This window comes from Schistocerca piceifrons, chromosome 7 (genome assembly GCF_021461385.2).
Source record: "Schistocerca piceifrons isolate TAMUIC-IGC-003096 chromosome 7, iqSchPice1.1, whole genome shotgun sequence".
Taxonomy (NCBI): Eukaryota; Metazoa; Arthropoda; class Insecta; order Orthoptera; family Acrididae; genus Schistocerca; species Schistocerca piceifrons.
The window spans coordinates 28,575,024-28,588,225 of record NC_060144.1 but is presented as its reverse complement, the minus strand read 5'-3'; positions in this window follow the sequence as shown (position 1 = coordinate 28,588,225).

The following is a 13,202-nucleotide window of genomic DNA, read 5'->3' as shown; positions in this document are numbered from 1 at the left end:
TTCATCGTATCGCGACATTGCTGCTAGCGTTGGTCGAGATCCAACGACTGTTCAGCAGAATATGGAATCGGTGTGTTCAGGAGGATAATACGGAACGCCGTGCTGGATCCCAACGGCCTCGTATCACTAGCAGTCGAGATGACAGGCATCTTATCCACACGGCTGTAACGGATCGTGCAGCCACGTCTCGATCCCTGAGTCAACATATGGGGACGTTTGCAAGACAACAACCATATGCACGAACAGTTCGACGACGTTTGCGGCAGCATGGACTCTCAGCTCGGAGACCATGGCTGCGGTTACCCTTGACGCTGCATCACAGACAGGAGCGCCTGCGATGGTGTACTCAACGACGAGCCTGGGTGCACGAATGGCATAACGTCATTTTTTTCGGATGAATCCAGGTTCTGTTTACAGCATCATGATGGTCGCATCCGTGTTTGGCAACATCGCAGTGAACGCACATTGGAAGTGTGTATTCGTCATCGCCATACTGATGTATCACTCGGCGTGATGGTATGGGGTGCCATTGGTTACACGTCTCGGTCACCTCTTGTTCGCACTGACGGCACTTTGAACAGTGGACATTACATTTCAGATGTGTTACGACCCGTGGCTCTGCCCTTCATTCGATCCCTGCGAAAACCTACATTTCAGCAGAATAATGCACGTCCGTATGTTGCAGGTTCTGTACGGGCCTTTCTGGATACAGAAAATGTTCGACTGCTGCCCTGGCCAGCACTTTCTCCAGATCTCTCATCAATTGAAAACGTCTGGTCAATGGTGACCGAGCAACTGGCTCGTCACAATACGCCAGTCACTACTCTTGATGAACTGTGGTATCGTGTTGAAGCTTCATGGGCAGCTGTACGTGTACACGCCATCCAAGCTCTGTTTGATTCAATGCCCACGCGTATCAAGGCCGTTATTACGGCCAGAGGTGGTTGTTCTGGGTACTGATTTGTCAGGATCTATGCACCCAAACTGCGTGAAAATGTAATCACATGTCAGTTCTAGTATAATATATTTGTCCAATGAATACCCGTTTATCATCTGCATTTCTTGTTGGTGTAGCAATTTTAGTGGCCAATAGTGTAGTTACTCGTTTTCATTCTCCCCAAAACGGTGTGCGATCTGGCAACGGTAATATTGTAGCTCTTCAGTCTTTGATTAAGATGATTGAAAATATAGGCACAAGAATAAAAACGATATTCTTTAACATGATGAAACGTTGAAGTGTGTGATCTCGAATGTGTGTGGGTAATAATGATGTTATGAGATACCAACAACATTTCCTATATGAAGGATTTTGATATCGGTGGAATTGGAGAGGAACTGATGTATGAGAGCATGTGGGATGTGTACTGGGAAGGTATAGAGAGGGTATGTAGGCGTAGGAGGGGGATAAGCTTGCGACTCTGCACCTGACCAATTGCAGCAACAGTGTCTTCAAAGCGTATATTTTACAACTCTGTGATCTTCTCTATGCATTATTGCAGGGCTGCATAGTAGCTTGAAATTGTTGATCAAGACTATCTCAATTTTTTGTAATGCAGCATCCTTGTCATTTGCCGTTTATTATTATTATTAGTGGAAGCCTCTTTCTCAAAACAATCGCTAGATATAGCCTCCTACGTAATGGAGGTAGACGTAAACATATATTTTCAGCTCACTTCAGTAGATTGCGCTATGTGTCCTATCGTGATCGGGACAAAGCGGTTTGAGTTCACTGTTCAGTCTGTCAACATGATGCGAAGTGTCATTTCAAGCACTGTCACTTTACGGAGAGATATTTGTCAACACGGGAAATGGCCCAGCGAATTACCGTGTTCCACAGCGACGTCATTCGAACATCCAGCTCTATCGCGAGCAAAAAATTGAAGATCTGACTCATGACCACTACCTACAAATTAAGACTTGTGGGTACCCCTAGGAGAATGCAACAGAACTGGGCGCAGCCTTTTCTGGAGGCAACCCGAGAGCGCTGTGTAGACCCAGACGGTGCACAATCCACAGGATTAATTCAGTCTCTAGGCGTCCGATTGTACAAATTCCCCAGCGTCGTAGTATGCGAAGGAGACCAACGTAGCATCTGGAATGGAACCTGGATCAATGGCGTTTGGCTCTCTTAATCGACGACTGCAGGGTTACCATCAGAAACAACGTGGAGACGGCCAGATAGGTATGCACATCTCAGGCATGCAGTCCCACAGGTTCGCCATGGAGGTGGATCAGTCATGTTTCGGGCCTTTCATTGTTGTCGAGGTTAATTTTGGGGCTCTGCACTATGCAGTACGTGAAAAGCTACAACTTAATGTGAAGCTGTCCAGTCGATGTTGCGACAGTGGATTCGTCTTTTCGTGGGGATGTTACATAATATTACAGCGCCCACTTTGCCCACATGGGGACAGGATTGAATCGAATGCCTACATGAACAAGACTGAACATGCTTAGAACTAGCTAAAACTGGCGTTGCGTCGTCGCAGGAACCACTATGAGACACTGGATGACCTCAGGAGGGCCACTGAGCCGAGATAGCGCAGCAGTTAACACACTGGACTCGCATTTGGGAGCACGACAGCTCAAATCCTCACCCGACCATCTAGATTTAGGTTTTCCGTAATTTCCCTAAGTCGTTCCAGGGATATGCCGTGTGGTTCCTTTGAAAAGGGCACAGCCGATTGGTTTCCTTCATCATACTTTCTAAGTCCGAGCTTGTGCCCAGCCTCTAATCACCACGCAGTCGACAGGACGTTAAATTCTAATCCTTCTCCTTCCTTCCTTCTCAGGAGGGCCGCCGTCAAGAGATGGGCTGTTTAAATAAGCAACGTCTCGACCACGTTGTGGACATTATGTCAAGAACATTCCCAGCTTGTTACTATACATAGTTATATAATTTAATAAGACATATTCTTTTATTCCCAGCCCTCCTTTTACAGCTTCAGAAAAATTATATGATTTATTCAAGAAAGTGCATCACAAATTGAGGAAGCCAATAACGCGTTGGTCCATCTCTTGTCTTTATGCAAATAGTTATTCCGTTTGTCATTGATTGATAGAGTTGTTGGATGTCCTCCTGAGGGTATATATGATGCCGTATTGTGTCCAGTCAGGAGCTGGTTGGATGGCCCTGTCCGTAGTGTTCCAAACGTTCTCAAATTGGAAGAGATCCAGCGACTGTGCTGGCCAACGTAGGATTTAGCAAGCACGAAGACAAGCAGTAGAAACTCTCACAGTGTGTGGGCGGGCGTTACTTGCTGAAATATAAGTCCAGGAGGTCTTACCATGAAGGGCAATAAAACGGGTGTAGAATACCCTCGAAGTACCGTTGTTCTGTGAACATGGCGCGGATGACAACCAAAGGGGTCCTGGTATAAAATGAAATGGCACCCAGGCCATCACTCCTGGTTGGCGGGCCGTATGACGGGTGACAGGTTGGTATCCCACCGCTGCCCGCGGTGTCTCCACCGCTTCGAAGCGGGAGTCGTCACTGAAGACAATTCTAATCCAGTCAATGAGATTCCAGGCCGAATGTGCCCTCACCGATGCAAACGAACTCGTTGGTGTACGGAGGTCAGCGGTAGTCGAAACAAGGGGCGCCATGAGGCCAGCCCCTTTCTGCGGGCCGCCTATTAATGGTCCTTGTGGTCATTAAAGCACGTCGGAACGATGATAATGATGACTCCGTGTCTCTGAGTCCCTCTCTGGTGACTGCTCAGTGCTCACGTTCTGTCGTCTCTCTAGGTCGATCGCTTCCTTCTTGACGCTGTGTTTGGCCGTGCTTTCCCTATTCCTGCCAACATCGGCGAATAGTGGCAGCACTCCAATTCAAATGTCTAGCGATTCGGTATTACTCCAATCGGCTTCTTTGCGCCCAACTTCATGTCTTGTGGTGGTAAGTTCGTATGGGACCAAACAGCTGTCATCCGTCCCTAGGCTTACACACTACTTAATCTAACTTAAACTAACGTACGCTAAGGACAACACACACACCCATGCTCGAGGGAGGACTCGAACTTTCGACTGGGGGGGGGGGAGGGGGGAGGGGGGGCAGGGGCGCGAATCATGGCACTGCGTCTGACAAAAAAATAGTTTTTCAGACTGAGACAGGAAAACATAACAAGTTTGTAGGATTCATCAAAAATACCGCGCTGTGAACTACATTTTCTACAAACAATCGTACATCACTTTAAATGAAACACTTACAAAATTATGGTAGGAAGTCATGCTCCAAAGCAAAGAATGGTTAAATTAAATTACAGAAAAAAACACAACTCAAAAAGCGAATAAAATGATACAAAATATTCAGTCTTAAGATCTTGAATGGGTGTTGATAGCGCATTAAAAAAAGTTTTGTATCAGCCCGGTTCCCAGAACTCCTGAAGATAGACGTTCACTGCGGATATTGTATCACAGACACAGTCCCTTTGACAGTTCAGAGATGTCACTAAACCCGCCCAAAAAAGTAGACAACCATGCATGAGCAGCGCCAGGGGATCCGGCAGCCAATCAGTTCCAGCCATTCCACCAGGAAGGAGGTACACGGCACGTGCTGTTCAACCACGCCTAGACGGTCAGTACTGCGGTTCAATCGCGTCCTCGTTGTTACTTTGTGCCCGGTAGGGCTCTCAACTAGGGAAATGTCCAGGCGTCTCGGAGTGAACCAAAGCGATGTTGTTCGGACAAAAGGAGATAGAAAGAGACAGGAACTGTCGGTGACATGCCTCGCTCAGGCCGCCCAAGGGCTGCTACTGCAGTGGATGACCGCTTCCTACGGATTATGGCTCGGAGGAACCCTGATAGCAACGCCACCATGTTGAATAATGCTTCTCGTGCAGCCACAGGACGTCGTGTTACGATTCAAACTGTGCACAATAGGCTGTATGACGCGCACCTTCACTCCCGACGTCCATGACTGGGTCCATCTTTGCCACCACGACACCATGCAGCGCGGTACAGATGGGCCCAACAACATGCTGAATGGACCGCTCGGGATTGGCGCCACGTCCTCTCCACCGACGAGTCACAAATGCCTTCAATCAGACAATCGTCAGAGACGTGTTTGGAGGCAACCCGGTCAGACTGAACGCCTTAGACACACTGTCCAGCGAATGCAGCAGGGTGGACGTTCCATTTCGTTTTGGGGTGGTATTATGCGGGGCCGGCGTACGCCGCTGGTGGTCATGGAATGCGACGTAATGGCTGTACGACACGTGAATGCCATTCTCCGACCGGTAGTGCAACGACACCGGCAGCATATTTGCGAGGCACATCTTGTGAATGACTTCCTTCAGGATAACATCGCTCTACTAGCGTGCCCAGCATGTTCTCTAGACATGAGCCCTATCGAACATGCCTAGGATAGATTGAAAAGGGCTGTTTAAAGACGACGTGACCCCCAACCACTCTGAGGGATCTACGCCGAATCGCCTTTGAGGAGTGGGACAATCTAGACCAAAAGTGCCTTGATGAACTTGTGGATAGTATGCCACGACAAATACAGGCATGTGTCAATGTAAGAAGACGTGCTGCTGGGTATTAGAGGTATCGGTGTGCACAGAAATCTGGACCACCACCACTGAACGTCTCGCTGTATGGTGGTACAACATGCAATGTGTGGTTTTCATTAGCAGTAAAAAGGGCGGAAATGACGTTTATGTTGATCTCTATTCCAATTTTCTGTACAGGTTCCGGAACTCTCGGAACCGAGGTGACGCAAAACTTTTTTTGATGTGTGTACAAAGGTGAACGTGAGAGAAAATTCTTAGGGCGGTCTGTCGTCAAAAGATCATGCAGTCCAGCTGGATGTAGTTGGTGATTCCCACAAAAAAATTGCAACTACTATCAGTCAATAAATGTATTTATTATGGATACTAAAGCAAAGAGGCTCTGTAATCTCTAAACATATAGTCAGGCGAAAATACTGCAATGCAGGTGTCTAGGAGACCTCGTCCTGTTTGCAGCGAGATAAAAAAAAAGACCCTTGTGGCCTACAAAGCAGGTCGTCTCACACACAAATAACGGAATGAGCTGCACAACAACCTCCCGTGGGTAGCTGTACTCAGGTTCAAGCTGCCAGTTTCCTGGGTTCACAATAGCTCTATGGTACGTAACAGTGTTTGCATACGAGTTGTTTTCACAAAAATGCAGGCAATGTTAGCCAAAGAATGGTTAGTTTTGTCTTGCAATCCCAGCCATTTTTTGTACGCCATGCGATCTGTGAGAACACATTAAGTTTCATGACATAAACTCCACAAAAAAAAAAAAAAAAAAAAAAAAAAACACACGCACCACGAAGAAGTTATGCAAATTGGTCACAACCTGATATTCATACAGATCGACGGAAAATGAATAATTGTAAACTTTGACGAACAACGGATGAATGTGTGACGCTGCAGCGCAATTTCACCACACAGCTGGCAAGGATAGTAAACAGGGGTCTTGTCAATACCAGGACATAAAGACTTCGCGAATTTTGTTCCGTGCACTGAGCTGGATATTAACTATACCTCGCAGACAGATGCTTGAACAATAAACGCATATGTCAGCATTTGAGAGAAGACAAGAAGTGCCGCGCTGGGTAGCCGCGAGGTCTCAGGCGCAGTGCCATGGTTCGCATCCCCCCCAGTCGAAAGTTCGAGTCCTCCCTAGAGCATGGGTGTGTGTGTAGTTTTCAGAAATCACGACAAGTGGCTCTTGAGTGCACACGCCAACGGTCAGTAGCCATTACATATTCAGACTTTCTTCAGACTGATACTGAACTAATATGTCTGTCTGTTTGCCTGGACAGTATGCGAACTAGATTTGGTACTTATTTGCCTGATTTTCTAGCGGTACCGCGAAGGGGAACCTTCAGAAGAGTGAAATGATTCCGAACATAAATTAACAGAGAGAAGTCGCTACTAATATACTTCTAAGGTAGGCTGCAGTAAAAAATTAACTTCAGTGAATCCATTACATCAGTGATTTTGTGCTTAGAAAGGCAAAAAAATACGATTGACAAAGTGCGCACGTTCCTTAGGCATCTTAAGTAGCAGCTGTTTATCTACCACTCTTTACTTAATCTATACACAAAGAACGTTATCCGAAAACTCCACTTGCGGCAAGAAATCATCGATAAGAAACAATGTGCCAATGCAGTAAGGTGGGCGAGCAATCTGAGATTTCTAGGCGATGGATAGAGAGTTTTCCTGTTCCACCGTTAATGTACAGAGCGATCGATACATTATAATACAACTGAGGCTAGTACCTCACTGAGAGCAACTGCGGGGTCCTATCGTACAGCCTATTAGGATAGTTTGCCGGCCGGTGTGGCCGTGCGGTTCTAGGCGCTTCAGTCTTGAACCGCGTGACCGCTACGGCCGCAGGTTCGAATCCTGCCTCGGGCATGGATGTGTGTGCTGTCCTTAGGTTAGTTAGGTTTAAGTAGTTCTAAGTTCTAGGGGCCTGATGACCACAGATGTTATGTGCCATAGTTCTCATGGCCATTTGAACAATTTTATTAGGGTAGTTTATTTGAAATTTAAAGTAGCGTTACATTTTTTTATTGAAAACGGCAAAAAATAGAAATGATTAAGCGACAATTCGAACATATAACAAGGAAAAATGAGACAGTGTCGTGCGCACAGCTGCTATGTTACCCGCCGGTCTCAGTGGGCGAGCGGTTCTAGGCGCTTCCGTCCGGAACTGCGCGACTGCTACGGTCGCAGGTTCGAATCCAGCCTCGGGCATGGATGTGTGTTATATCCTTAGGTTCAAGTAGTTCTAAGTTCTAGAGGACTGATGACCTCAGATGTTAATTCCCATAGTGCTCAGACCTATTTTTTTGCTATGTTACCCGTGTGTAAATCCCGTGTGCCTATTACACACACCGAGCGAGGTGGCGCAGTGGTTAGCACACTGGACTCGCATTCGGGAGGACGACGGTTCAATCCCGTCTCCGGCCATCCTGATTTAGGTTTTCCGTGATTTCCCTAAATCGCTTCAGGCAAATGCCGGGATGGTTCCTTTGAAAGCGCACGGCCGATTTCCTTCCCCATCCTTCCCTAACCCGAGCTTGCGCTCCGTCTCTAATGACCTCGTTGTCGACGGGACGTTAAACACTAATCTGCTCCTATTACACAAGTCGGCACGAAAAACGCAAACGTAATAAATGATGTGTAATTATCTGTTTAATCAAGGTGTAACATTTTATCGTTTATTTTTAGACGGAGCATGCTTTGCGAGCAAACAGTGGAGCGTTGCTTGTTTAGTTCACTAACTTCAATTTTTTTTCTGCGCAACCTGAAAAACGCTTCGCTAGGTTTGAGGCAATAAGGGTTTCCTGCCCTTGTAGCACTTCTTCTGTACGTTGTATTGTTCTCTTTTCAGTCACACGTGTTAAGCCCTGAAGATGCTGCAAAACCTATTGTTTCGGTGTAAGATGGTTGCAGCATGCATTACATTGCATAAGTGTCTAGAACTACACCTTACACGATTTCCAAAAGCGTGAGAAGGTAAGAGAAACTTGTAACTATGGATGAAAACCAGGATCAGATCCGAGGAGAGCAATATTGGCTAAAGATGATCATTTTACGACTACTCCGAACCTTCATACCACCGCCTTTGAAGCACGAAATCGACTCCACCATGTTCGAAGGGTCGATGTTACTGAGAAAACCGTCCGAAGAAGATTGGAAAAAGCCAATAATCAATTCAGAAAACCTGCTACAGGCCCAGAACTCACCAGAGAGTTTCGCGTTCCGCAAGGGAGTATCGCTTTTGGAGAGTATAACAATGGGAGCAAGTCTTCTACATCTACATAGATACTCTGCAAATCACATTCAAGTGCCTTGTTCGCCAATTAGTCGCGATTTGGCCTGTGATCGCCTGATGGTAGAGAGAAGGGCTGTAGAAGGCCGTGGGGAAGTTATTCTCCTTGCACACTCTCATGCACAATACCTTTTCGGGGTTATCTGACAGCGCGGGCAAGCAACAACTGATTTGGTCAGTGTGGAACATGGGAGCCTTACAGCTCGTCAGTATGTGGAGGACATCCTTTTGGAGCATGTTGTGCCTTTCTTTCCATTTATTTGAGATGGTTTTGCACTAATACATGAGAATGCACGCCTACATGTTGCGAGAGTGGACAAGAGTTCTTGGATGGAGCGGAGAGCCTTGCTATGGCTTGGCCTGCCCGAAGCTCTGATTTGAATCCTATTGAGCATGTATAGGACCGTTGAAGAGAACGGCCCGTCAGCACAATTCAGAGACCCAACGGGACCTATGCAGGTCCTTCTAAAAGAATGGGAGATGATTCCTAAAGAGGACGGTGCAGAATTAATCAGGAGCTTTTCTGAAAAGTTGGATGCCGTGATTGGTGCAAGAGGAGGTAATGCATGCTTTTAAAGATGCGAAGAGATGTCTGTGAAGTGAAGTGTAGAAATCCGAAACAGAGGTGCAATTGCTTGATAACCTTCCTCAAAATTGGTTTGAACTGTGAGTCCATTTATCTTACTTCCGCATCCCTGGCATAATTTGTTTATAACAGTCTGTTTTCATTGTTAGATACCTACACGGGATCATACCATAAAATCTTATTATAAAACGGTAGATTAGTGTCACAAAGTGACTAAAATTTAAACTAATTATTTGTAAGATACTGAAGTGTATTTTTCATGCCGTTTAGTGTAGTTGTTGTTCATTCGTCCTAAATGTTTTCCTGTGTTTTCTTCCCTTATCGTATAAAAGTTAGAGGAAGCGAACAGACATTCTTTGTAGGTGATGAAAGCAATGGGATAGAAAAGATAAATACTTAAAAATTAATCCTGAGTTACTACAGATGTTTCTATCACAACTACTATCTTGGGGTCATTAGTAACCCCAAAAATTATTAGTATCTCCAATTACTTTGACTCATTTTTTATGGTAATCGTTTTATACACATTCATTTGAACCTGTTTACAATTTTAATCTAAATATGATGATTAAGAAAGCCAGCAATTCATGCACAACATGTTTATTTTAATGTCTTCTGTTGTGACTTGGCAAGACAGCCAAGTCACAATGAGAGGAAGCCGAAAGGCACGCGTTAAGCTCACGCAGATTGGCGTGAGGTCTGGAACAGTTAAAGGAATTAATAGTAGCAAATAAAGTACGTAGTTGATGTAATACTTAACTTTAATCCACAATTGTAGAACATCTCTCTTGACGGTACATGTTATAACCACAAAATAAAATAATATCAAATGCTATGGCGCCTTGCTAGGTCGTAGCAAATGACGTAGCTGACGGCTATGCTAACTATCGTCTCGGCAAATGAGAGCGTAGTTGTCAGTGATCCATCTCTGGCAAAGTCGGCTGTACAACTGGGGCGAGTGCTAGGACGTCTCTCTAGACCTGCCGTGTGGTGGCGCTCGGTCTGCAATCACTGACAGTGGCGACACGCGGGTCCGACGTATACTAATGGACCGCGGCCGATTTAAAGGCTACCACCTAGCAAGTGTGGTGTCTGGCGGTGACACCACATCTTCATTTTTTCAATTCTCAATACAGAGGTAATTTTAAAGTAACGAATTTTTCATTTTATTAGTATCTCTTCTTTCTTGCTTCATCTGTCTAGCTGCCTAGTTCATTAAGGTCCAAATCAATCTCTGAAAGGGAAAATGTAATTTTTTAATGTATAGTAAAGAAATTAACGGCCATTACTTTGTGCTTAACAAAAATTTCAATTTCTAAAATATTGTTGTTCGTAATAAAGTTACTCTTTGTTGCATTGTACACATAATGTCTTCTGCTGAGAGTGGTTTTTTCAGACATATTTGTTGCATCTTGAACAAGTGACTGACACTTTTTTGCCATGATTTCTTGAGCAAAAGTTACATCTTTGGCGCCTTTTAGGCCTACATGAGCTTGATGGTTGGAACTGCTCTTCAAACGAAATGCTGGGTTAATTAATGTTTTCAGACTTGTTGGTGGAGCTGGTACAGTAGTACGTTGTTTCATCTGCTTTTCAGTTAAGAGTTGTCGACAGTTCTGTCATAAATTGACATCGTGACATCTTTGTATTAGGATTGGAGTACTGCCATATACGTAACTGTTAACAATAGCAATATTCATTACAGCCCAGATCAAGAGCATCCACGCCCCTGTTTGTAGAATTGTAAATTAGAATAATATCAGGTTTACCTCTATACTGATCAATGCGCTTGTCACGGTGCATTGATGAGAGCATGACTACTGATTAACTTTTGTTCGTGACACTAGAGCGTATTGTTAAGCCCTTTGTGAAACCAAATTTTGTATGTCCCACTTCATACGATTTATTGGGCAAGAATTCTGCCAGAATTTCACGTTTCTGTTTCCGAAGTGTACTGACTTATGTCTGGCAAATTATTTGTAATTCATTAGCCAGTTCCACAGAGGTAAACCAGTTACCTCCACTTACGTGTCTGTTTGTCTTAGCAGTAGATTGAACCAGCTTCAGAACAGATTGTGCTAGGATGCCTAGTTTTGATGGGTTTGGCGTTGTCACCTTCCCTGAATAAATAAAAGCATTTAGCAGATAGTGGGATTTTGCACAAAACACATAATTTTTAACCCATATTTTTGGGTTATATACACTCAAAAAGAACAGCGTCCACGAAAACCGACTAGCATTTCATTAACGGTTGCAAATTGTGAACAGCTGTAATTTGCTGCGGTGTTGGATATAAACTTGTTAAATAATTCAGAAATAGCTGCCAACTTGTCATCTGATTATTTCCTCCGTTCCCTTGTTGCTCGGTTATCAAATCTGATAACAGACAGAAGAAAAAGAAACCGTTCCTTGGACATTGTTGTTCTAAATATTGGTCTTACTGTTAACTCCGTAGCGAAAAGCGAGTCTGCATTCTCATGATTAGATTTACAATCACCTGCGAGATAAATCAATCAGAGAAAAGATCGCATTTCTTCTAGAGACACATGATCAACATAAGTTGCAGTCACACCATAATCTGCACTCACTTCAGAAATTTGTACGTTTGTTTGATCTACTATAGTGTTCAGCATATCATCTGTAATAAGCAGAGACCATGCTTCAAATGGCGTAGAAGGCTTTCATTGCCGGAGCAGGTCCAATCAATCCCGGTAATTGAACAATAATATTAGATTTTCTTGATTTAGAAGTACTGGGCGGCGGGTTTCATGACTATTTGAACCTGTTTTTCCCATTGTAGTAACTACCAGGATCCTTTTCAGAGATTTCGTCTCCTGAGACATCCAAATCAGAAATTGTTGTGTCTGTATTGTGAGCAGTGTGTTCACTTTCACAATCACTTACATCGGAATCATGTTCCTGGCTTCGTTCTTCTGCAGATTCATTTTCTATGTTGCACGCAAGTACTATCCTGGGGTCTTCAGTGACCCCAAAAACCAATTACTCTTTAAGAATGTCACGACTAGTACTAAAGTTTCCTTGAAAACGATTTATTTGTAAGAGAATACGTACAACCTTTGGCGCAAGAGAGGCGTCATTCCAGAGATAAATGGGATAATGTTTATGCTGGGGTAAAAAATGACCCCACGATAGTAACTGGGGGTTAATATGGCGCACCATTTAGCTGCATCTAGGTAGCATTATAAAAGTCGGTTAAATTAAAACTAGGACTCCAACCTGGACACCTGCCTTTCACACGCAGTGGGCTACGCGAAAACGCTCCAAGCGCCGGCATGGTGGTTACCGAGAGAGATTTCTGCCTGCTACACCAGAGGTAAGTGCTAGACTACGAATACAAAGGTCGGGGAGTCGATCGAATCACTTCTTTCATTCCTGGTGGTATTTGTTATTGTGAAAAGTGCCAAGTTGCACTGTGGTTCGGAGTTCACGTTAAATTGTATGTCCCCAGATAATTGGCTGGGTTAAGTCATGGTCGGAGATAGGCAAAGGCATGCCCCTGCCGAAAGAGCCATGCTTAGTATTGTCCTAACCAACTTCGTATTAGATTAGCATCTGTTACATTTAAATCAAACATTTAAGTATGTACCACACTCGCACGAAATATGAGCAAAATCACTGACCCATTAGGTGCGAGGTAGCCCAGTGGTATGTCACTGGACTCGTATTTAGAAGTACAGTGGCTTCAATCCCCGTCCCACTATTCAGATTTCTAGTAGAGTCGACAGCGCTGTTGCCAGACGTCAAATGCGAAGTGCAAACAGCTGCAAAGCTGAGGTGTTGCCGT